Raw genomic sequence first — 23,516 nt, forward strand, 5'->3', positions numbered from 1 at the left:
TAAAACAGTCCTAAACAGACTAAAAAACCGAGATCTTTTCGTTTACACGCACTTCCTGCTTCCCAATTGACATTGTCACTTGCTAGCGCCACCACTTGTGTGGAGGTGAATGACAGTAATTTGTCAACTGCGAAAGAAGCTAACTATTTATCGCATGTTGACAAATAAGCATGATACCGTGCTCACTAAGTGACATGAATGATTTTATTTCATTGTCATTACCATCAGAAATCAGGGGAGAGCGCGAACGCAGTCCCCCACTGTCAGAAATTGTGCAGTCGAGATTCCCACATTTGGGGAATTCGCAGGGGTCAGTACAGCCGGAGTGCAATGGCTGAGCCTCACCCTGGGTGAACCACCTTCGTGATCATGGTATCTCCCCTGCCAGGTAAGTATGAGATGTACACATTGCCAGGCCAAAAGGTTAAGCACCCACACCATCTTCAGTCACGGGCCCGATTGCAACGCACGTGTGATCGCATGCACACACATACACGCTGGATGATGCATGACACGTACATTAATTTAAGTAGTCTCTTTTAGACTTGCATTAAGTAAATATTTGTGAATGAGGTCAAAAGAATCAGCAAAAACATTCCCATCACGCCTTGCTTAAATTCTAACAAGAATTCAAAGCGAGAATTGAATTGACCCGGCCCCACGCCTTTCTAGCACTCATTTCCTGTTTCTTTGTGTGGTCAGGAACATGTAGCGGTGTAACAATTCAAACTCCTTTACAAAACTTTACTTATTTACGTTTTTGATTAGCCAAGCGCCAATATTATAACTTTATAGGAAATTTATATGATCTATATTTGAAACCATTATTTATATGACCACCCACCGCATGTTCCCTCAATAACGGAGCAAGACGACGCTTTCTTCAATGAAAGAATGTCCTTTAAGCCGCAGCATGACATGGTATTCGGTGAAAGTCTCAAAAACAAGAGACAGCCTTTGAGAAACACGACAGCTGCTTAAAGGGTTTCTTCGTTTTCCCACAGAACTACATAGAATGGAAACATCCAGCAACAAATTCATTGTGACCAGCAGAGGTGGGTGCACCGCTCCTGGCGGTACTGCAATACCAGGTCGATGCGTGGAATGGACGGAGCAAGCCCCTATTCCATCTCCCAGTTCCAAAAACCAATTTAATATATGGTCCCCAAATAGGGAACGTATCAGATATTAAACTGATAAGAACAGATACTACACTTGATCTTAGCCAAAAGGCCGAGAAGCGATATCAGCAAACTGACACAGGGGGCGACTTGATTCTCGACATTCCGAGCAACAGTGACGGTGACCAATGTAAAATGATCACAACAAACCATTTACATGCCAAACATCAAACTCACACATTTTTAGCTGAAAACGAGACCAACTGTGTTGCTTGCCAGCCTGCGAACGAAACAAAAGCTGAGCAATTGCTGGGTACTGTAGTCCATGTGACCCAAAGTGGACCAATTGGAAACAGCAATAGAAGTATTCCATTTACTGGCATCGCAATGCTCTTAAATGGTTAAATAGTCCGACGTGCGAATTTCAAGAATCTAATAAAACGTATTGCGGATCGTAAGAGGACAATTGTGTTGCTTTTCCTCCTCTAAGTGAAAAGAAAGTTAGGAAATCGCTCGCCTGTCACGTGATCCATATCGGACCAATATGAATTCTGCGCTAACTTCATGCCGTGTAACCATGTAAAACAGTCCTAAACAGACTAAAAAACCGAGATCTTTTCGTTTACACGCACTTCCTGCTTCCCAATTGACATTGTCACTTGCTAGCGCCACCACTTGTGTGGAGGTGAATGACAGTAATTTGTCAACTGCGAAAGAAGCTAACTATTTATCGCATGTTGACAAATAAGCATGATACCGTGCTCACTAAGTGACATGAATGATTTTATTTCATTGTCATAACCATCAGAAATCAGGGGAGAGCGCGAACGCAGTCCCCCACTGTCAGAAATTGTGCAGTCGAGATTCCCACATTTGGGGAATTCGCAGGGGTCAGTACAGCCGGAGTGCAATGGCTGAGCCTCACCCTGGGTGAACCACCTTCGTGATCATGGTATCTCCCCTGCCAGGTAAGTATGAGATGTACACATTGCCAGGCCAAAAGGTTAAGCACCCACACCATCTTCAGTCACGGGCCCGATTGCAACGCACGTGTGATCGCATGCACACACATACACGCTGGATGATGCATGACACGTACATTAATTTAAGTAGTCTCTTTTAGACTTGCATTAAGTAAATATTTGTGAATGAGGTCAAAAGAATCAGCAAAAACATTCCCATCACGCCTTGCTTAAATTCTAACAAGAATTCAAAGCGAGAATTGAATTGACCCGGCCCCACGCCTTTCTAGCACTCATTTCCTGTTTCTTTGTGTGGTCAGGAACATGTAGCGGTGTAACAATTCAAACTCCTTTACAAAACTTTACTTATTTACGTTTTTGATTAGCCAAGCGCCAATATTATAACTTTATAGGAAATTTATATGATCTATATTTGAAACCATTATTTATATGACCACCCACCGCATGTTCCCTCAATAACGGAGCAAGACGACGCTTTCTTCAATGAAAGAATGTCCTTTAAGCCGCAGCATGACATGGTATTCGGTGAAAGTCTCAAAAACAAGAGACAGCCTTTGAGAAACACGACAGCTGCTTAAAGGGTTTCTTCGTTTTCCCACAGAACTACATAGAATGGAAACATCCAGCAACAAATTCATTGTGACCAGCAGAGGTGGGTGCACCGCTCCTGGCGGTACTGCAATACCAGGTTGATGCGTGGAATGGACGGAGCAAGCCCCTATTCCATCACCCAGTTCCAAAAATCAATTTAATATATGGTCCCCAAATAGGGAACGTATCAGATATTAAACTGATAAGAACAGATACTACACTTGATCTTAGCCAAAAGGCCGAGAAGCGATATCAGCAAACTGACACAGGGGGCGACTTGATTCTCGACATTCCGAGCAACAGTGACGGTGACCAATGTAAAATGATCACAACAAACCATTTACATGCCAAACATCAAACTCACACATTTTTAGCTGAAAACGAGACCAACTTTGTTGCTTGCCAGCCTGCGAACGAAACAAAAGCTGAGCAATTGCTGGGTACTGTAGTCCATGTGACCCAAAGTGGACCAATTGGAAACAGCAATAGAAGTATTCCATTTACTGGCATCGCAATGCTCTTAAATGGTTAAATAGTCCGACGTGCGAATTTCAAGAATCTAATAAAACGTATTGCGGATCGTAAGAGGACAATTGTGTTGCTTTTCCTCCTCTAAGTGAAAAGAAAGTTAGGAAATCGCTCGCCTGTCACGTGATCCATATCGGACCAATATGAATTCTGCGCTAACTTCATGCCGTGTAACCATGTAAAACAGTCCTAAACAGACTAAAAAACCGAGATCTTTTCGTTTACACGCACTTCCTGCTTCCCAATTGACATTGTCACTTGCTAGCGCCACCACTTGTGTGGAGGTGAATGACAGTAATTTGTCAACTGCGAAAGAAGCTAACTATTTATCGCATGTTGACAAATAAGCATGATACCGTGCTCACTAAGTGACATGAATGATTTTATTTCATTGTCATTACCATCAGAAATCAGGGGAGAGCGCGAACGCAGTCCCCCACTGTCAGAAATTGTGCAGTCGAGATTCCCACATTTGGGGAATTCGCAGGGGTCAGTACAGCCGGAGTGCAATGGCTGAGCCTCACCCTGGGTGAACCACCTTCGTGATCATGGTATCTCCCCTGCCAGGTAAGTATGAGATGTACACATTGCCAGGCCAAAAGGTTAAGCACCCACACCATCTTCAGTCACGGGCCCGATTGCAACGCACGTGTGATCGCATGCACACACATACACGCTGGATGATGCATGACACGTACATTAATTTAAGTAGTCTCTTTTAGACTTGCATGAAGTAAATATTTGTGAATGAGGTCAAAAGAATCAGCAAAAACATTCCCATCACGCCTTGCTTAAATTCTAACAAGAATTCAAAGCGAGAATTGAATTGACCCTGCCCCACGCCTTTCTAGCACTCATTTCCTGTTTCTTTGTGTGGTCAGGAACATGTAGCGGTGTAACAATTCAAACTCCTTTACAAAACTTTACTTATTTACGTTTTTGATTAGCCAAGCGCCAATATTATAACTTTATAGGAAATTTATATGATCTATATTTGAAACCATTATTTATATGACCACCCACCGCATGTTCCCTCAATAACGGAGCAAGACGACGCTTTCTTCAATGAAAGAATGTCCTTTAAGCCGCAGCATGACATGGTATTCGGTGAAAGTCTCAAAAACAAGAGACAGCCTTTGAGAAACACGACAGCTGCTTAAAGGGTTTCTTCGTTTTCCCACAGAACTACATAGAATGGAAACATCCAGCAACAAATTCATTGTGACCAGCAGAGGTGGGTGCACCGCTCCTGGCGGTACTGCAATACCAGGTTGATGCGTGGAATGGACGGAGCAAGCCCCTATTCCATCACCCAGTTCCAAAAATCAATTTAATATATGGTGCCCAAATAGGGAACGTATCAGATATTAAACTGATAAGAACAGATACTACACTTGATCTTAGCCAAAAGGCCGAGAAGCGATATCAGCAAACTGACACAGGGGGCGACTTGATTCTCGACATTCCGAGCAACAGTGACGGTGACCAATGTAAAATGATCACAACAAACCATTTACATGCCAAACATCAAACTCACACATTTTTAGCTGAAAACGAGACCAACTGTGTTGCTTGCCAGCCTGCGAACGAAACAAAAGCTGAGCAATTGCTGGGTACTGTAGTCCATGTGACCCAAAGTGGACCAATTGGAAACAGCAATAGAAGTATTCCATTTACTGGCATCGCAATGCTCTTAAATGGTTAAATAGTCCGACGTGCGAATTTCAAGAATCTAATAAAACGTATTGCGGATCGTAAGAGGACAATTGTGTTGCTTTTCCTCCTCTAAGTGAAAAGAAAGTTAGGAAATCGCTCGCCTGTCACGTGATCCATATCGGACCAATATGAATTCTGCGCTAACTTCATGCCGTGTAACCATGTAAAACAGTCCTAAACAGACTAAAAAACCGAGATCTTTTCGTTTACACGCACTTCCTGCTTCCCAATTGACATTGTCACTTGCTAGCGCCACCACTTGTGTGGAGGTGAATGACAGTAATTTGTCAACTGCGAAAGAAGCTAACTATTTATCGCATGTTGACAAATAAGCATGATACCGTGCTCACTAAGTGACATGAATGATTTTATTTCATTGTCATTACCATCAGAAATCAGGGGAGAGCGCGAACGCAGTCCCCCACTGTCAGAAATTGTGCAGTCGAGATTCCCACATTTGGGGAATTCGCAGGGGTCAGTGCAGCCGGAGTGCAATGGCTGAGCCTCACCCTGGGTGAACCACCTTCGTGATCATGGTATCTCCCCTGCCAGGTAAGTATGAGATGTACACATTGCCAGGCCAAAAGGTTAAGCACCCACACCATCTTCAGTCACGGGCCCGATTGCAACGCACGTGTGATCGCATGCACACACATACACGCTGGATGATGCATGACACGTACATTAATTTAAGTAGTCTCTTTTAGACTTGCATTAAGTAAATATTTGTGAATGAGGTCAAAAGAATCAGCAAAAACATTCCCATCACGCCTTGCTTAAATTCTAACAAGAATTCAAAGCGAGAATTGAATTGACCCGGCCCCACGCCTTTCTAGCACTCATTTCCTGTTTCTTTGTGTGGTCAGGAACATGTAGCGGTGTAACAATTCAAACTCCTTTACAAAACTTTACTTATTTACGTTTTTGATTAGCCAAGCGCCAATATTATAACTTTATAGGAAATTTATATGATCTATATTTGAAACCATTATTTATATGACCACCCACCGCATGTTCCCTCAATAACGGAGCAAGACGACGCTTTCTTCAATGAAAGAATGTCCTTTAAGCCGCAGCATGACATGGTATTCGGTGAAAGTCTCAAAAACAAGAGACAGCCTTTGAGAAACACGACAGCTGCTTAAAGGGTTTCTTCGTTTTCCCACAGAACTACATAGAATGGAAACATCCAGCAACAAATTCATTGTGACCAGCAGAGGTGGGTGCACCGCTCCTGGCGGTACTGCCATACCAGGTCGATGCGTGGAATGGACGGAGCAAGCCCCTATTCCATCTCCCAGTTCCAAAAATCAATTTAATATATGGTCCCCAAATAGGGAACGTATCAGATATTAAACTGATAAGAACAGATACTACACTTGATCTTAGCCAAAAGGCCGAGAAGCGATATCAGCAAACTGACACAGGGGGCGACTTGATTCTCGACATTCCGAGCAACAGTGACGGTGACCAATGTAAAATGATCACAACAAACCATTTACATGCCAAACATCAAACTCACACATTTTTAGCTGAAAACGAGACCAACTGTGTTGCTTGCCAGCCTGCGAACGAAACAAAAGCTGAGCAATTGCTGGGTACTGTAGTCCATGTGACCCAAAGTGGACCAATTGGAAACAGCAATAGAAGTATTCCATTTACTGGCATCGCAATGCTCTTAAATGGTTAAATAGTCCGACGTGCGAATTTCAAGAATCTAATAAAACGTATTGCGGATCGTAAGAGGACAATTGTGTTGCTTTTCCTCCTCTAAGTGAAAAGAAAGTTAGGAAATCGCTCGCCTGTCACGTGATCCATATCGGACCAATATGAATTCTGCGCTAACTTCATGCCGTGTAACCATGTAAAACAGTCCTAAACAGACTAAAAAACCGAGATCTTTTCGTTTACACGCACTTCCTGCTTCCCAATTGACATTGTCACTTGCTAGCGCCACCACTTGTGTGGAGGTGAATGACAGTAATTTGTCAACTGCGAAAGAAGCTAACTATTTATCGCATGTTGACAAATAAGCATGATACCGTGCTCACTAAGTGACATGAATGATTTTATTTCATTGTCATTACCATCAGAAATCAGGGGAGAGCGCGAACGCAGTCCCCCACTGTCAGAAATTGTGCAGTCGAGATTCCCACATTTGGGGAATTCGCAGGGGTCAGTACAGCCGGAGTGCAATGGCTGAGCCTCACCCTGGGTGAACCACCTTCGTGATCATGGTATCTCCCCTGCCAGGTAAGTATGAGATGTACACATTGCCAGGCCAAAAGGTTAAGCACCCACACCATCTTCAGTCACGGGCCCGATTGCAACGCACGTGTGATCGCATGCACACACATACACGCTGGATGATGCATGACACGTACATTAATTTAAGTAGTCTCTTTTAGACTTGCATTAAGTAAATATTTGTGAATGAGGTCAAAAGAATCAGCAAAAACATTCCCATCACGCCTTGCTTAAATTCTAACAAGAATTCAAAGCGAGAATTGAATTGACCCGGCCCCACGCCTTTCTAGCACTCATTTCCTGTTTCTTTGTGTGGTCAGGAACATGTAGCGGTGTAACAATTCAAACTCCTTTACAAAACTTTACTTATTTACGTTTTTGATTAGCCAAGCGCCAATATTATAACTTTATAGGAAATTTATATGATCTATATTTGAAACCATTATTTATATGACCACCCACCGCATGTTCCCTCAATAACGGAGCAAGACGACGCTTTCTTCAATGAAAGAATGTCCTTTAAGCCGCAGCATGACATGGTATTCGGTGAAAGTCTCAAAAACAAGAGACAGCCTTTGAGAAACACGACAGCTGCTTAAAGGGTTTCTTCGTTTTCCCACAGAACTACATAGAATGGAAACATCCAGCAACAAATTCATTGTGACCAGCAGAGGTGGGTGCACCGCTCCTGGCGGTACTGCAATACCAGGTCGATGCGTGGAATGGACGGAGCAAGCCCCTATTCCATCTCCCAGTTCCAAAAATCAATTTAATATATGGTCCCCAAATAGGGAACGTATCAGATATTAAACTGATAAGAACAGATTTTTTCTTTTGTTTTTTTTTTTTTTGCAAAATTTTTATTGTTACTGTAGACATTGATGTTCACATCTCTCCAACATGGAGCACAACCTTAGTTCTGTGGTAACGTGTTAAAAAAGCAGCATGTTTGACATAGAGGTGTAAGGTAAAATGTATCTAAAATACATCTAGACAATATTTTTTTAAAAAGCAATTGTTAAAAAAAGCACTTCAACCTCTGTTGTGCAGGAGCGTAGTATCGCCTTACGAAGTGGGACTTCATCCCACCCTCTCAAACAGAGTCCAGACAGATAAAACCTGCCAGGATGCTTCAAGGAGTTCCTCAGAGGTGTTGCATCTCTCCACTCTCTCCCGAGGAGCCAGGCCGTCGCTGCCAGGACCTTCCCTGTGGGCTCCGGTTCCCTCCTCCGGGCGGGCACAGACGACTCTTCTTGGTGACTGTGTCCTTGGCTTGCCGCAGGCAGCTCAGAGTAGCCGCTGCCATTCGGAGCACAGCCACAGGGGTGGTCTGTCTGTGCCTCCTTACCAGCAAGTTTCTGGAGGTCCAAATGGCGTCTTTGATGGCGGCAAGGGTGAGCCACTGCTTTGCAAAATGTTCTCTTGTGTTCGTCATTGGGCCCACCCCATAGAGCACGAATTGTGCATTGAGGACCTCCCTTGCTGGCAAGTCCGGGAATTGCAGGTGGCCGGCTGTCGCCCACAGGTCCGTGGCAGCACTGCACTCCCAGAGGAGGTGCCTCACCGACTCTTGGGCGCCACAACCAGGTCGGGGGCAGTTTGAGTGCGCTGCCATACCTCGGGAGTGCATAACGTACCTGACTGGGAGGATTTCGTGCGCCGCCATCCATGACAGGTCCCGAAGTTTGTTTGGGAGGGCGGGATGGTTTACATTGCGCCAAACAGTTGTGGGCTCGCCGAATGCAAGCCCGCGCACTGGACATACCGTTTCCCGCTCCTGCACAACAGAGATGAGAGATCTGTGGTTTTTTAAAACATGGCATTCTTGATTTTCTAGTTTAAAATTCCTTAAAAAAACTTTTATAAAAGAATAGGCAGGCGGCAGGATAAAAGACACAGGCAGTCTTTGATCGCTAGGGATGAGTCTTAATTTCCGGAGGTAAGATCCCATCCAGAATCTTGACATTGCTCGAGCTTTTTGAGCGCTTGAGGCCTCTAGTGCAGTTTGGAAGTGCAGGGCCACATATCTGCTTCCCAAGAAGAGCTGGAGGTCCGGCACTCCTTTTCCCCCTTTTTCTCTGCTCATCTTCATTGTTGCTCTCTTCAGTCTCTCCCACTTGGATCCCCAGATGAAGTAAAAGATAGCCCGGTCCAAACCTAAAAGGATACTTCTTGTTGGGATAAAAACAGAACTGATTAATAAAAGCAATGGTAGAATAACTGCTTTTATGATTAAAACTTTTCCCTCTATGGTCAGTTCCCTCATTCTCCAAAAAACAAGTCTTTTCCTCACTTTCCCTACCACGTCGCCCCAACTTGCTTCTCCTCCCCCTTCCCTGCCAAATCTGATCCCGAGTATTTTCTGGTCAGTTTTTGTCAATGTCAGGGGTAAACCTGTCTTTTCTGTCAATGTCCACGGTCCATAAAACTGTGCTTGTGTCTTGGCTCTATTAAGTTTTGACCCAGAGGCCCTCCCATACCAATCAGTCAAGTCCAAAGCCCTTGTCACAGATAAAAGGTCTGAGCACAGGATATTAAAATCGTCCATATATAAAATACATTTTGTCGTAAGTCCCCCGCCACCTGGAATGTTAACCCCCTTGATCATTTTATCCTTTCTCAACATCTGTGCCAGCGGTTCTATGCATAGGACATAGAGGAGTGCAGATAAAGGACAACCCTGACGGACACCGCAGTTAATTTGGACTGCTTTTGTCAGGTCCCCATTAACCACAAATCTACTGCTAATATCCCGGTACAACAATCCCACCCACGCTATATACCTTTCGGGAAAACCCCATTTTTGCAGTACTCTAAAGAGGTACCGGTGCGAGATTCGGTCAAACGCTTTCTCAAAATCTAAATTTAGGACTACTAGCCGCATATTTCTGTCTCTCGCATAACAGATGGTGTCACGGATCAGCATGAGGCTGTCCGTGATCTTCCTCCCCGCGATGGCACAGGTTTGATCCGGGTTGATCAATTCGCCCATAAAAACAGACATGCGTGTAGCTAAAAGTTTACTAAAAAGTTTGCAATCAACATTTAAAAGCGTGATAGGTCGCCAGTTGTCCAGGTCCGCCTTGTCTCCCTTCTTGTGCAGTAGTGTCACTATCCCTACTCTAAAACTGTCTGGTAGTCGGCTTGTTTTGTCAAATTCATTAAAAACAGTGATTAAATCCGGTGCTATAATGTCCCAAAAAGTCAAATAAAATTCCAGGCAGAGTCCGTCCTCACCCGGAGCTTTTGCTTTCTTAAATTGTTTTATGCATTTGTTTAATTCCTCTTGAGTAAAATCTCGCGTTAAAAGCACTTTATCAGTCACTGTTTTCTCAATAAAATTCAATACTTCCGACGTTGTCTCAGGTTGAATCTCTTTCCTGTCATACAGTTTCTGGTAGTAGCTTTCCACTGTCTCTTTTATTTCACTGCTTATTTCTGTTATAGCACCATTTACTTTTCGCAACTTAAAAATACCCCCACTCTTGTTCATAATTCTTTTAAAAAAGTACCTTGTACATTTTTCTCCTTCCTCTATCTCCTTTTCTTTACTCCTTAGTATTACACCTTTACTTTTGATGTCTGCTAAAAGCCTCAATTTATTTTTAATCTGTTTAATTTCCTCATTAAAATTGATACCCTTTTGTGAGAGGTTAAAATACCTTTGTAGTCTTTTTTGTAGTCCTAACATATGTTTCATTTCCTTCTTTTTCTTCTCTCTTCCTGCTTCTCTAAAAAAGGTCTGGGTTCTTAACTTTATCATTTCCCACCATTGTGCTCGTGATTCAAACAGGTCTTGGAGCGTTTGCCAATTTTTGTACTGCTCCCTGTATTTGTTCACCAGGACTTCGTCTTCAAGAAGGGAACAGTTGAGCCTCCAGAGGCCTCTGCCGACTGTCAAACCAGATGGGATTGACAGGTTGCAAGAAAGTGAGAGGTGGTCTGAGAAGAAGACAGGGGTTAATCTCGCATCAGTTGGTGGCCAACCCCGTGTAAATAAATAGTCAATGCGAGAGGCTTTGCTGCTATCTCCGCTAAACCATGTAAAACCCTCCTCTCTTGGATGTATGGTTTTAAAACAATCATCTAATTTAAAAACCCGGCACATGTCCTTCAGTAAAACAGATGTTTTATCAACTTTAAAATCCTCCCCAGCTCCTTTTTTATCATTTCTGCTTAAAACACAGTTAAAATCTCCTCCCATAATAAAGGGTGCACGACCTAGCATGTGACACTGCAAGTTCTCTAAAAGTTCATACCTGTCGTGTTTTTCATTTGGACCGTAAATATTTAAAAGGTTAAAACCCTTTCCCATGAAGGTTAGGTGTGCTAAAAGTGCTCGTCCATCTATTAAAACCGTGCTACCTTTAATTGCAATTCGAGTGTTGTTTATTAAAATGGCCACTCCATCGTTGCGGTTTTCGTTCGACCCACTCCATAAAGATGGGTGTGGCCACATTTCCTCCCACTGCTTATAATTTTTTAAAAAGGGAATACCACATTCTTGCATTAAAAACACATCAGACTTAAGAGTTTTTAAGAAGGACAATACGCTCTGAGCACGAGTCTTTGATTTCACACTTCTAACGTTTATAGTCGAGAAGGTGAGAGTTAAAGATATGATTTAAAATGGAGGACTACAAAACAGGGTATCAAAAGGAGGAAGCTCTTTAAAACTAATCAATTAGGTAATTTCTTGAGACCGGAGTTCTTCCTTCACCTGAGCAATAGGTGTAGGATTCGGGAGTCTTGGTGATGGTCTTTCTCGCAATCTTAAATTCATTGTGTTATGGTTTTTGGGCGTTGATTGTAGTACTATGTTCAAAAAAGACAGCTCGTTTGGTGAGTTGCAAGGAAAAACCCTGTGCTCTTCCACGTCGCTCTCTGAGCTCCCGGGCTTTCCCCTCTTCTCTAAGGTCAATGGAGACTCAGAAGACCGCTCAGATGCTAGTCGTTTAATTTTTTGTGTACAAGGAATTTCGCTGCGTTCACTACTAGTCTGGTCTTCCATGTTGGTTTTGCTCGATTCGGTTGTGGGCATTTGTGGCAACATGCAACTTTCTTCTGAACTCCCCATTGGTGTAGTCAACATATGCCCCTCCCCTTCCACCTCCTCACCTGTTCCCTCTCCACCAATGACAGGTTTTGGAGGGAGATTTGAATTTTCCGGTGTGTCTTTTGGTTGTTTGTCCATTTCAATTTCATTTAGCAGTACCATTTCTTTCCCAGCCTTCAATTTGTTGGCAAATGATTTCGGACAATTTCTGTAGAGGTGGTTTGATTCCCCACAGAGATTGCACTTTCTGCCATTGGTGCATTCTTCAAAAGTATGCCCAATTACTCTGCATTTTCCACAAATTATCTGCTGACATGCTTCTGCCAGGTGTCCATGCTCACCACACTTGCGGCAGAGCTTGGGTTGACCCTGGTAGTGTATGTAGCCCCGGTTTTCACCCAGGACTATCATTGATGGGAGATGTTTCAGGCCCTGGAAGCCCTGGGGGTCCTGCCATTGTTGAATGGGTACCCGCCAGGCACAGTTCCAGATGCCATCCTCATCTCTCACTTTCATAGCCTGGCCTTTCACCGTGCAATATCTACCCAGCCAAAAACAAATGTCATCTGCATTCACTGTCTCATTAAACATTCTGACAATAACTGTTTTAGCAGCATTATCAGTCAGTTTTTCCACATTGAACGCAGAAAACTGGGCTTTTACCTCTTCATAACGAAGCCAAAATTCGCGAAGATTTAGAGCAGAGCTGAAACTAACATCAAAACCTTTGCTAAAAGGCAACGTTATGATACAGTTCAGGTCATTAGCATTAAATTCCAAGGTCTGTTGGATAAGTTTCCTGGAAAAATCCAGTCTGGACATTACCAGGACCTCTCCATTAACTTCCTTGAAAGTAAAACGTACACTGTGGTGCCTCCGCATGCCGGCATGGGTGGCCGACATAGCCGGAGAACCACAGGACGTAGATAATAAATAATAACAAATACTAGTTTATATTTACTTACCTTAGTCGGATAACTGAAAATACAAAGGTTATTATCAACAATAAGCAACAGCTGATATATCCCCCAATGAATAAGTCCTATACCACAGCAGGTATAGAACCAACACGCCCAAAGGAGGTGATCGCAGTCTTAGCCAGAAGGCGATAAGAACAGATACTACACTTGATCTTAGCCAAAAGGCCGAGAAGCGATATCAGCAAACTGACACAGGGGGCGACTTGATTCTCGACATTCCGAGCAACAGTGACGGTGACCAATGTAAAATGATCACAACAAACCATTTACATGCCAAACATCAAACTCACACATTTTTAGCTGAAAACGAGACCAACTGTGTTGCTTGCCAGCCTGTGAACGAAACAAAAGCTGAGCAATTGCTGGGTACTGTAGTCCATGTGACCCAAAGTGGACCAATTGGAAACAGCAATAGAAGTATTCCATTTACTGGCATCGCAATGCTCTTAAATGGTTAAATAGTCCGACGTGCGAATTTCAAGAATCTAATAAAACGTATTGCGGATCGTAAGAGGACAATTGTGTTGCTTTTCCTCCTCTAAGTGAAAAGAAAGTTAGGAAATCGCTCGCCTGTCACGTGATCCATATCGGACCAATATGAATTCTGCGCTAACTTCATGCCGTGTAACCATGTAAAACAGTCCTAAACAGACTAAAAAACCGAGATCTTTTCGTTTACACGCACTTCCTGCTTCCCAATTGACATTGTCACTTGCTAGCGCCACCACTTGTGTGGAGGTGAATGACAGTAATTTGTCAACTGCGAAAGAAGCTAACTATTTATCGCATGTTGACAAATAAGCATGATACCGTGCTCACTAAGTGACATGAATGATTTTATTTCATTGTCATTACCATCAGAAATCAGGGGAGAGCGCGAACGCAGTCCCCCACTGTCAGAAATTGTGCAGTCGAGATTCCCACATTTGGGGAATTCGCAGGGGTCAGTACAGCCGGAGTGCAATGGCTGAGCCTCACCCTGGGTGAACCACCTTCGTGATCATGGTATCTCCCCTGCCAGGTAAGTATGAGATGTACACATTGCCAGGCCAAAAGGTTAAGCACCCACACCATCTTCAGTCACGGGCCCGATTGCAACGCACGTGTGATCGCATGCACACACATACACGCTGGATGATGCATGACACGTACATTAATTTAAGTAGTCTCTTTTAGACTTGCATTAAGTAAATATTTGTGAATGAGGTCAAAAGAATCAGCAAAAACATTCCCATCACGCCTTGCTTAAATTCTAACAAGAATTCAAAGCGAGAATTGAATTGACCCGGCCCCACGCCTTTCTAGCACTCATTTCCTGTTTCTTTGTGTGGTCAGGAACATGTAGCGGTGTAACAATTCAAACTCCTTTACAAAACTTTACTTATTTACGTTTTTGATTAGCCAAGCGCCAATATTATAACTTTATAGGAAATTTATATGATCTATATTTGAAACCATTATTTATATGACCACCCACCGCATGTTCCCTCAATAACGGAGCAAGACGACGCTTTCTTCAATGAAAGAATGTCCTTTAAGCCGCAGCATGACATGGTATTCGGTGAAAGTCTCAAAAACAAGAGACAGCCTTTGAGAAACACGACAGCTGCTTAAAGGGTTTCTTCGTTTTCCCACAGAACTACATAGAATGGAAACATCCAGCAACAAATTCATTGTGACCAGCAGAGGTGGGTGCACCGCTCCTGGCGGTACTGCAATACCAGGTCGATGCGTGGAATGGACGGAGCAAGCCCCTATTCCATCTCCCAGTTCCAAAAATCAATTTAATATATGGTCCCCAAATAGGGAACGTATCAGATATTAAACTGATAAGAACAGATTTTTTCTTTTGTTTTTTTTTTTTTTGCAAAATTTTTATTGTTACTGTAGACATTGATGTTCACATCTCTCCAACATGGAGCACAACCTTAGTTCTGTGGTAACGTGTTAAAAAAGCAGCATGTTTGACATAGAGGTGTAAGGTAAAATGTATCTAAAATACATCTAGACAATATTTTTTTAAAAAGCAATTGTTAAAAAAAGCACTTCAACCTCTGTTGTGCAGGAGCGTAGTATCGCCTTACGAAGTGGGACTTCATCCCACCCTCTCAAACAGAGTCCAGACAGATAAAACCTGCCAGGATGCTTCAAGGAGTTCCTCAGAGGTGTTGCATCTCTCCACTCTCTCCCGAGGAGCCAGGCCGTCGCTGCCAGGACCTTCCCTGTGGGCTCCGGTTCCCTCCTCCGGGCGGGCACAGACGACTCTTCTTGGTGACTGTGTCCTTGGCTTGCCGCAGGCAGCTCAGAGTAGCCGCTGCCATTCGGAGCACAGCCACAGGGGTGGTCTGTCTGTGCCTCCTTACCAGCAAGTTTCTGGAGGTCCAAATGGCGTCTTTGATGGCGGCAAGGGTGAGCCACTGCTTTGCAAAATGTTCTCTTGTGTTCGTCATTGGGCCCACCCCATAGAGCACGAATTGTGCATTGAGGACCTCCCTTGCTGGCAAGTCCGGGAATTGCAGGTGGCCGGCTGTCGCCCACAGGTCCGTGGCAGCACTGCACTCCCAGAGGAGGTGCCTCACCGACTCTTGGGCGCCACAACCAGGTCGGGGGCAGTTTGAGTGCGCTGCCATACCTCGGGAGTGCATAACGTACCTGACTGGGAGGATTTCGTGCGCCGCCATCCATGACAGGTCCCGAAGTTTGTTTGGGAGGGCGGGATGGTTTACATTGCGCCAAACAGTTGTGGGCTCGCCGAATGCAAGCCCGCGCACTGGACATACCGTTTCCCGCTCCTGCACAACAGAGATGAGAGATCTGTGGTTTTTTAAAACATGGCATTCTTGATTTTCTAGTTTAAAATTCCTTAAAAAAACTTTTATAAAAGAATAGGCAGGCGGCAGGATAAAAGACACAGGCAGTCTTTGATCGCTAGGGATGAGTCTTAATTTCCGGAGGTAAGATCCCATCCAGAATCTTGACATTGCTCGAGCTTTTTGAGCGCTTGAGGCCTCTAGTGCAGTTTGGAAGTGCAGGGCCACATATCTGCTTCCCAAGAAGAGCTGGAGGTCCGGCACTCCTTTTCCCCCTTTTTCTCTGCTCATCTTCATTGTTGCTCTCTTCAGTCTCTCCCACTTGGATCCCCAGATGAAGTAAAAGATAGCCCGGTCCAAACCTAAAAGGATACTTCTTGTTGGGATAAAAACAGAACTGATTAATAAAAGCAATGGTAGAATAACTGCTTTTATGATTAAAACTTTTCCCTCTATGGTCAGTTCCCTCATTCTCCAAAAAACAAGTCTTTTCCTCACTTTCCCTACCACGTCGCCCCAACTTGCTTCTCCTCCCCCTTCCCTGCCAAATCTGATCCCGAGTATTTTCTGGTCAGTTTTTGTCAATGTCAGGGGTAAACCTGTCTTTTCTGTCAATGTCCACGGTCCATAAAACTGTGCTTGTGTCTTGGCTCTATTAAGTTTTGACCCAGAGGCCCTCCCATACCAATCAGTCAAGTCCAAAGCCCTTGTCACAGATAAAAGGTCTGAGCACAGGATATTAAAATCGTCCATATATAAAATACATTTTGTCGTAAGTCCCCCGCCACCTGGAATGTTAACCCCCTTGATCATTTTATCCTTTCTCAACATCTGTGCCAGCGGTTCTATGCATAGGACATAGAGGAGTGCAGATAAAGGACAACCCTGACGGACACCGCAGTTAATTTGGACTGCTTTTGTCAGGTCCCCATTAACCACAAATCTACTGCTAATATCCCGGTACAACAATCCCACCCACGCTATATACCTTTCGGGAAAACCCCATTTTTGCAGTACTCTAAAGAGGTACCGGTGCGAGATTCGGTCAAACGCTTTCTCAAAATCTAAATTTAGGACTACTAGCCGCATATTTCTGTCTCTCGCATAACAGATGGTGTCACGGATCAGCATGAGGCTGTCCGTGATCTTCCTCCCCGCGATGGCACAGGTTTGATCCGGGTTGATCAATTCGCCCATAAAAACAGACATGCGTGTAGCTAAAAGTTTACTAAAAAGTTTGCAATCAACATTTAAAAGCGTGATAGGTCGCCAGTTGTCCAGGTCCGCCTTGTCTCCCTTCTTGTGCAGTAGTGTCACTATCCCTACTCTAAAACTGTCTGGTAGTCGGCTTGTTTTGTCAAATTCATTAAAAACAGTGATTAAATCCGGTGCTATAATGTCCCAAAAAGTCAAATAAAATTCCAGGCAGAGTCCGTCCTCACCCGGAGCTTTTGCTTTCTTAAATTGTTTTATGCATTTGTTTAATTCCTCTTGAGTAAAATCTCGCGTTAAAAGCACTTTATCAGTCACTGTTTTCTCAATAAAATTCAATACTTCCGACGTTGTCTCAGGTTGAATCTCTTTCCTGTCATACAGTTTCTGGTAGTAGCTTTCCACTGTCTCTTTTATTTCACTGCTTATTTCTGTTATAGCACCATTTACTTTTCGCAACTTAAAAATACCCCCACTCTTGTTCATAATTCTTTTAAAAAAGTACCTTGTACATTTTTCTCCTTCCTCTATCTCCTTTTCTTTACTCCTTAGTATTACACCTTTACTTTTGATGTCTGCTAAAAGCCTCAATTTATTTTTAATCTGTTTAATTTCCTCATTAAAATTGATACCCTTTTGTGAGAGGTTAAAATACCTTTGTAGTCTTTTTTGTAGTCCTAACATATGTTTCATTTCCTTCTTTTTCTTCTCTCTTCCTGCTTCTCTAAAAAAGGTCTGGGTTCTTAACTTTATCATTTCCCACCATTGTGCTCGTGATTCAAACAGGTCTTGGAGCGTTTGCCAATTTTTGTACTGCTCCCTGTATTTGTTCACCAGGACTTCGTCTTCAAGAAGGGAACAGTTGAGCCTCCAGAGGCCTCTGCCGACTGTCAAACCAGATGGGATTGACAGGTTGCAAGAAAGTGAGAGGTGGTCTGAGAAGAAGACAGGGGTTAATCTCGCATCAGTTGGTGGCCAACCCCGTGTAAATAAATAGTCAATGCGAGAGGCTTTGCTGCTATCTCCGCTAAACCATGTAAAACCCTCCTCTCTTGGATGTATGGTTTTAAAACAATCATCTAATTTAAAAACCCGGCACATGTCCTTCAGTAAAACAGATGTTTTATCAACTTTAAAATCCTCCCCAGCTCCTTTTTTATCATTTCTGCTTAAAACACAGTTAAAATCTCCTCCCATAATAAAGGGTGCACGACCTAGCATGTGACACTGCAAGTTCTCTAAAAGTTCATACCTGTCGTGTTTTTCATTTGGACCGTAAATATTTAAAAGGTTAAAACCCTTTCCCATGAAGGTTAGGTGTGCTAAAAGTGCTCGTCCATCTATTAAAACCGTGCTACCTTTAATTGCAATTCGAGTGTTGTTTATTAAAATGGCCACTCCATCGTTGCGGTTTTCGTTCGACCCACTCCATAAAGATGGGTGTGGCCACATTTCCTCCCACTGCTTATAATTTTTTAAAAAGGGAATACCACATTCTTGCATTAAAAACACATCAGACTTAAGAGTTTTTAAGAAGGACAATACGCTCTGAGCACGAGTCTTTGATTTCACACTTCTAACGTTTATAGTCGAGAAGGTGAGAGTTAAAGATATGATTTAAAATGGAGGACTACAAAACAGGGTATCAAAAGGAGGAAGCTCTTTAAAACTAATCAATTAGGTAATTTCTTGAGACCGGAGTTCTTCCTTCACCTGAGCAATAGGTGTAGGATTCGGGAGTCTTGGTGATGGTCTTTCTCGCAATCTTAAATTCATTGTGTTATGGTTTTTGGGCGTTGATTGTAGTACTATGTTCAAAAAAGACAGCTCGTTTGGTGAGTTGCAAGGAAAAACCCTGTGCTCTTCCACGTCGCTCTCTGAGCTCCCGGGCTTTCCCCTCTTCTCTAAGGTCAATGGAGACTCAGAAGACCGCTCAGATGCTAGTCGTTTAATTTTTTGTGTACAAGGAATTTCGCTGCGTTCACTACTAGTCTGGTCTTCCATGTTGGTTTTGCTCGATTCGGTTGTGGGCATTTGTGGCAACATGCAACTTTCTTCTGAACTCCCCATTGGTGTAGTCAACATATGCCCCTCCCCTTCCACCTCCTCACCTGTTCCCTCTCCACCAATGACAGGTTTTGGAGGGAGATTTGAATTTTCCGGTGTGTCTTTTGGTTGTTTGTCCATTTCAATTTCATTTAGCAGTACCATTTCTTTCCCAGCCTTCAATTTGTTGGCAAATGATTTCGGACAATTTCTGTAGAGGTGGTTTGATTCCCCACAGAGATTGCACTTTCTGCCATTGGTGCATTCTTCAAAAGTATGCCCAATTACTCTGCATTTTCCACAAATTATCTGCTGACATGCTTCTGCCAGGTGTCCATGCTCACCACACTTGCGGCAGAGCTTGGGTTGACCCTGGTAGTGTATGTAGCCCCGGTTTTCACCCAGGACTATCATTGATGGGAGATGTTTCAGGCCCTGGAAGCCCTGGGGGTCCTGCCATTGTTGAATGGGTACCCGCCAGGCACAGTTCCAGATGCCATCCTCATCTCTCACTTTCATAGCCTGGCCTTTCACCGTGCAATATCTACCCAGCCAAAAACAAATGTCATCTGCATTCACTGTCTCATTAAACATTCTGACAATAACTGTTTTAGCAGCATTATCAGTCAGTTTTTCCACATTGAACGCAGAAAACTGGGCTTTTACCTCTTCATAACGAAGCCAAAATTCGCGAAGATTTAGAGCAGAGCTAAAACTAACATCAAAACCTTTGCTAAAAGGCAACGTTATGATACAGTTCAGGTCATTAGCATTAAATTCCAAGGTCTGTTGGATAAGTTTCCTGGAAAAATCCAGTCTGGACATTACCAGGACCTCTCCATTAACTTCCTTGAAAGTAAAACGTACACTGTGGTGCCTCCGCATGCCGGCATGGGTGGCCGACATAGCCGGAGAACCACAGGACGTAGATAATAAATAATAACAAATACTAGTTTATATTTACTTACCTTAGTCGGATAACTGAAAATACAAAGGTTATTATCAACAATAAGCAACAGCTGATATATCCCCCAATGAATAAGTCCTATACCACAGCAGGTATAGAACCAACACGCCCAAAGGAGGTGATCGCAGTCTTAGCCAAAAGGCGATAAGAACAGATACTACACTTGATCTTAGCCAAAAGGCCGAGAAGCGATATCAGCAAACTGACACAGGGGGCGACTTGATTCTCGACATTCCGAGCAACAGTGACGGTGACCAATGTAAAATGATCACAACAAACCATTTACATGCCAAACATCAAACTCACACATTTTTAGCTGAAAACGAGACCAACTGTGTTGCTTGCCAGCCTGTGAACGAAACAAAAGCTGAGCAATTGCTGGGTACTGTAGTCCATGTGACCCAAAGTGGACCAATTGGAAACAGCAATAGAAGTATTCCATTTACTGGCATCGCAATGCTCTTAAATGGTTAAATAGTCCGACGTGCGAATTTCAAGAATCTAATAAAACGTATTGCGGATCGTAAGAGGACAATTGTGTTGCTTTTCCTCCTCTAAGTGAAAAGAAAGTTAGGAAATCGCTCGCCTGTCACGTGATCCATATCGGACCAATATGAATTCTGCGCTAACTTCATGCCGTGTAACCATGTAAAACAGTCCTAAACAGACTAAAAAACCGAGATCTTTTCGTTTACACGCACTTCCTGCTTCCCAATTGACATTGTCACTTGCTAGCGCCACCACTTGTGTGGAGGTGAATGACAGTAATTTGTCAACTGCGAAAGAAGCTAACTATTTATCGCATGTTGACAAATAAGCATGATACCGTGCTCACTAAGTGACATGAACGATTTTATTTCATTGTCATTACCATCAGAAATCAGGGGAGAGCGCGAACGCAGTCCCCCACTGTCAGAAATTGTGCAGTCGAGATTCCCACATTTGGGGAATTCGCAGGGGTCAGTGCAGCCGGAGTGCAATGGCTGAGCCTCACCCTGGGTGAACCACCTTCGTGATCATGGTATCTCCCCTGCCAGGTAAGTATGAGATGTACACATTGCCAGGCCAAAAGGTTAAGCACCCACACCATCTTCAGTCACGGGCCCGATTGCAACGCACGTGTGATCGCATGCACACACATACACGCTGGATGATGCATGACACGTACATTAATTTAAGTAGTCTCTTTTAGACTTGCATTAAGTAAATATTTGTGAATGAGGTCAAAAGAATCAGCAAAAACATTCCCATCACGCCTTGCTTAAATTCTAACAAGAATTCAAAGCGAGAATTGAATTGACCCGGCCCCACGCCTTTCTAGCACTCATTTCCTGTTTCTTTGTGTGGTCAGGAACATGTAGCGGTGTAACAATTCAAACTCCTTTACAAAACTTTACTTATTTACGTTTTTGATTAGCCAAGCGCCAATATTATAACTTTATAGGAAATTTATATGATCTATATTTGAAACCATTATTTATATGACCACCCACCGCATGTTCCCTCAATAACGGAGCAAGACGACGCTTTCTTCAATGAAAGAATGTCCTTTAAGCCGCAGCATGACATGGTATTCGGTGAAAGTCTCAAAAACAAGAGACAGCCTTTGAGAAACACGACAGCTGCTTAAAGGGTTTCTTCGTTTTCCCACAGAACTACATAGAATGGAAACATCCAGCAACAAATTCATTGTGACCAGCAGAGGTGGGTGCACCGCTCCTGGCGGTACTGCAATACCAGGTCGATGCGTGGAATGGACGGAGCAAGCCCCTATTCCATCTCCCAGTTCCAAAAATCAATTTAATATATGGTCCCCAAATAGGGAACGTATCAGATATTAAACTGATAAGAACAGATACTACACTTGATCTTAGCCAAAAGGCCGAGAAGCGATATCAGCAAACTGACACAGGGGGCGACTTGATTCTCGACATTCCGAGCAACAGTGACGGTGACCAATGTAAAATGATCACAACAAACCATTTACATGCCAAACATCAAACTCACACATTTTTAGCTGAAAACGAGACCAACTGTGTTGCTTGCCAGCCTGCGAACGAAACAAAAGCTGAGCAATTGCTGGGTACTGTAGTCCATGTGACCCAAAGTGGACCAATTGGAAACAGCAATAGAAGTATTCCATTTACTGGCATCGCAATGCTCTTAAATGGTTAAATAGTCCGACGTGCGAATTTCAAGAATCTAATAAAACGTATTGCGGATCGTAAGAGGACAATTGTGTTGCTTTTCCTCCTCTAAGTGAAAAGAAAGTTAGGAAATCGCTCGCCTGTCACGTGATCCATATCGGACCAATATGAATTCTGCGCTAACTTCATGCCGTGTAACCATGTAAAACAGTCCTAAACAGACTAAAAAACCGAGATCTTTTCGTTTACACGCACTTCCTGCTTCCCAATTGACATTGTCACTTGCTAGCGCCACCACTTGTGTGGAGGTGAATGACAGTAATTTGTCAACTGCGAAAGAAGCTAACTATTTATCGCATGTTGACAAATAAGCATGATACCGTGCTCACTAAGTGACATGAATGATTTTATTTCATTGTCATAACCATCAGAAATCAGGGGAGAGCGCGAACGCAGTCCCCCACTGTCAGAAATTGTGCAGTCGAGATTCCCACATTTGGGGAATTCGCAGGGGTCAGTACAGCCGGAGTGCAATGGCTGAGCCTCACCCTGGGTGAACCACCTTCGTGATCATGGTATCTCCCCTGCCAGGTAAGTATGAGATGTACACATTGCCAGGCCAAAAGGTTAAGCACCCACACCATCTTCAGTCACGGGCCCGATTGCAACGCACGTGTGATCGCATGCACACACATACACGCTGGATGATGCATGACACGTACATTAATTTAAGTAGTCTCTTTTAGACTTGCATTAAGTAAATATTTGTGAATGAGGTCAAAAGAATCAGCAAAAACATTCCCATCACGCCTTGCTTAAATTCTAACAAGAATTCAAAGCGAGAATTGAATTGACCCGGCCCCACGCCTTTCTAGCACTCATTTCCTGTTTCTTTGTGTGGTCAGGAACATGTAGCGGTGTAACAATTCAAACTCCTTTACAAAACTTTACTTATTTACGTTTTTGATTAGCCAAGCGCCAATATTATAACTTTATAGGAAATTTATATGATCTATATTTGAAACCATTATTTATATGACCACCCACCGCATGTTCCCTCAATAACGGAGCAAGACGACGCTTTCTTCAATGAAAGAATGTCCTTTAAACCG

At 43.4% G+C, this 23,516-nt stretch overlaps 15 non-coding genes and 2 pseudogenes across 15 annotated transcripts; all 17 read right to left on the minus strand.

Moving 5' to 3' along the window:
* Positions 1-232: 232 nt before the first annotated feature.
* Positions 233-396, minus strand: LOC148334170 (U1 spliceosomal RNA). The gene has a single exon (XR_015844321.1). It is a non-coding gene; the product is annotated as a U1 spliceosomal RNA (small nuclear RNA).
* Positions 397-1,054: 658 nt separating this feature from the next.
* Positions 1,055-1,245, minus strand: LOC148334171 (U2 spliceosomal RNA). The gene has a single exon (XR_015844477.1). It is a non-coding gene; the product is annotated as a U2 spliceosomal RNA (small nuclear RNA).
* Positions 1,246-1,933: 688 nt separating this feature from the next.
* LOC148334172 (U1 spliceosomal RNA) lies at positions 1,934-2,097 on the minus strand. Its single transcript, XR_015844322.1, has one exon. It is a non-coding gene; the product is annotated as a U1 spliceosomal RNA (small nuclear RNA).
* Positions 2,098-2,755: 658 nt separating this feature from the next.
* LOC148334173 (U2 spliceosomal RNA) lies at positions 2,756-2,946 on the minus strand. Its single transcript, XR_015844497.1, has one exon. It is a non-coding gene; the product is annotated as a U2 spliceosomal RNA (small nuclear RNA).
* Positions 2,947-3,634: 688 nt separating this feature from the next.
* On the minus strand, positions 3,635-3,798 carry LOC148334174 (U1 spliceosomal RNA). Its single transcript, XR_015844323.1, has one exon. It is a non-coding gene; the product is annotated as a U1 spliceosomal RNA (small nuclear RNA).
* Positions 3,799-4,456: 658 nt separating this feature from the next.
* LOC148334175 (U2 spliceosomal RNA) lies at positions 4,457-4,647 on the minus strand. Its single transcript, XR_015844498.1, has one exon. It is a non-coding gene; the product is annotated as a U2 spliceosomal RNA (small nuclear RNA).
* A 688-nt stretch (positions 4,648-5,335) lies between these two features.
* LOC148334176 (U1 spliceosomal RNA) lies at positions 5,336-5,499 on the minus strand. The gene has a single exon (XR_015844358.1). It is a non-coding gene; the product is annotated as a U1 spliceosomal RNA (small nuclear RNA).
* A 658-nt stretch (positions 5,500-6,157) lies between these two features.
* On the minus strand, positions 6,158-6,348 carry LOC148334177 (U2 spliceosomal RNA). The gene has a single exon (XR_015844485.1). It is a non-coding gene; the product is annotated as a U2 spliceosomal RNA (small nuclear RNA).
* A 688-nt stretch (positions 6,349-7,036) lies between these two features.
* Positions 7,037-7,200, minus strand: LOC148334178 (U1 spliceosomal RNA). Its single transcript, XR_015844324.1, has one exon. It is a non-coding gene; the product is annotated as a U1 spliceosomal RNA (small nuclear RNA).
* Positions 7,201-7,858: 658 nt separating this feature from the next.
* Positions 7,859-8,048, minus strand: LOC148334179 (U2 spliceosomal RNA). The gene has a single exon (XR_015844507.1). It is a non-coding gene; the product is annotated as a U2 spliceosomal RNA (small nuclear RNA).
* Positions 8,049-13,226: 5,178 nt separating this feature from the next.
* On the minus strand, positions 13,227-13,399 carry LOC148334180 (U2 spliceosomal RNA; annotated as a pseudogene).
* A 688-nt stretch (positions 13,400-14,087) lies between these two features.
* Positions 14,088-14,251, minus strand: LOC148334181 (U1 spliceosomal RNA). Its single transcript, XR_015844325.1, has one exon. It is a non-coding gene; the product is annotated as a U1 spliceosomal RNA (small nuclear RNA).
* Positions 14,252-14,909: 658 nt separating this feature from the next.
* On the minus strand, positions 14,910-15,099 carry LOC148334182 (U2 spliceosomal RNA). Its single transcript, XR_015844508.1, has one exon. It is a non-coding gene; the product is annotated as a U2 spliceosomal RNA (small nuclear RNA).
* A 5,178-nt stretch (positions 15,100-20,277) lies between these two features.
* Positions 20,278-20,450, minus strand: LOC148334183 (U2 spliceosomal RNA; annotated as a pseudogene).
* A 688-nt stretch (positions 20,451-21,138) lies between these two features.
* LOC148334184 (U1 spliceosomal RNA) lies at positions 21,139-21,302 on the minus strand. Its single transcript, XR_015844359.1, has one exon. It is a non-coding gene; the product is annotated as a U1 spliceosomal RNA (small nuclear RNA).
* A 658-nt stretch (positions 21,303-21,960) lies between these two features.
* On the minus strand, positions 21,961-22,151 carry LOC148334185 (U2 spliceosomal RNA). The gene has a single exon (XR_015844443.1). It is a non-coding gene; the product is annotated as a U2 spliceosomal RNA (small nuclear RNA).
* Positions 22,152-22,839: 688 nt separating this feature from the next.
* LOC148334186 (U1 spliceosomal RNA) lies at positions 22,840-23,003 on the minus strand. The gene has a single exon (XR_015844326.1). It is a non-coding gene; the product is annotated as a U1 spliceosomal RNA (small nuclear RNA).
* Positions 23,004-23,516: the final 513 nt, after the last annotated feature.

The sequence above is a fragment of the Idiotropiscis lumnitzeri genome, chromosome 7 (assembly GCF_059441095.1).
Source record: "Idiotropiscis lumnitzeri isolate Australia: NSW breed Sydney's pygmy pipehorse chromosome 7, RoL_Ilum_1.0, whole genome shotgun sequence".
Classification (NCBI taxonomy): Eukaryota; Metazoa; Chordata; class Actinopteri; order Syngnathiformes; family Syngnathidae; genus Idiotropiscis; species Idiotropiscis lumnitzeri.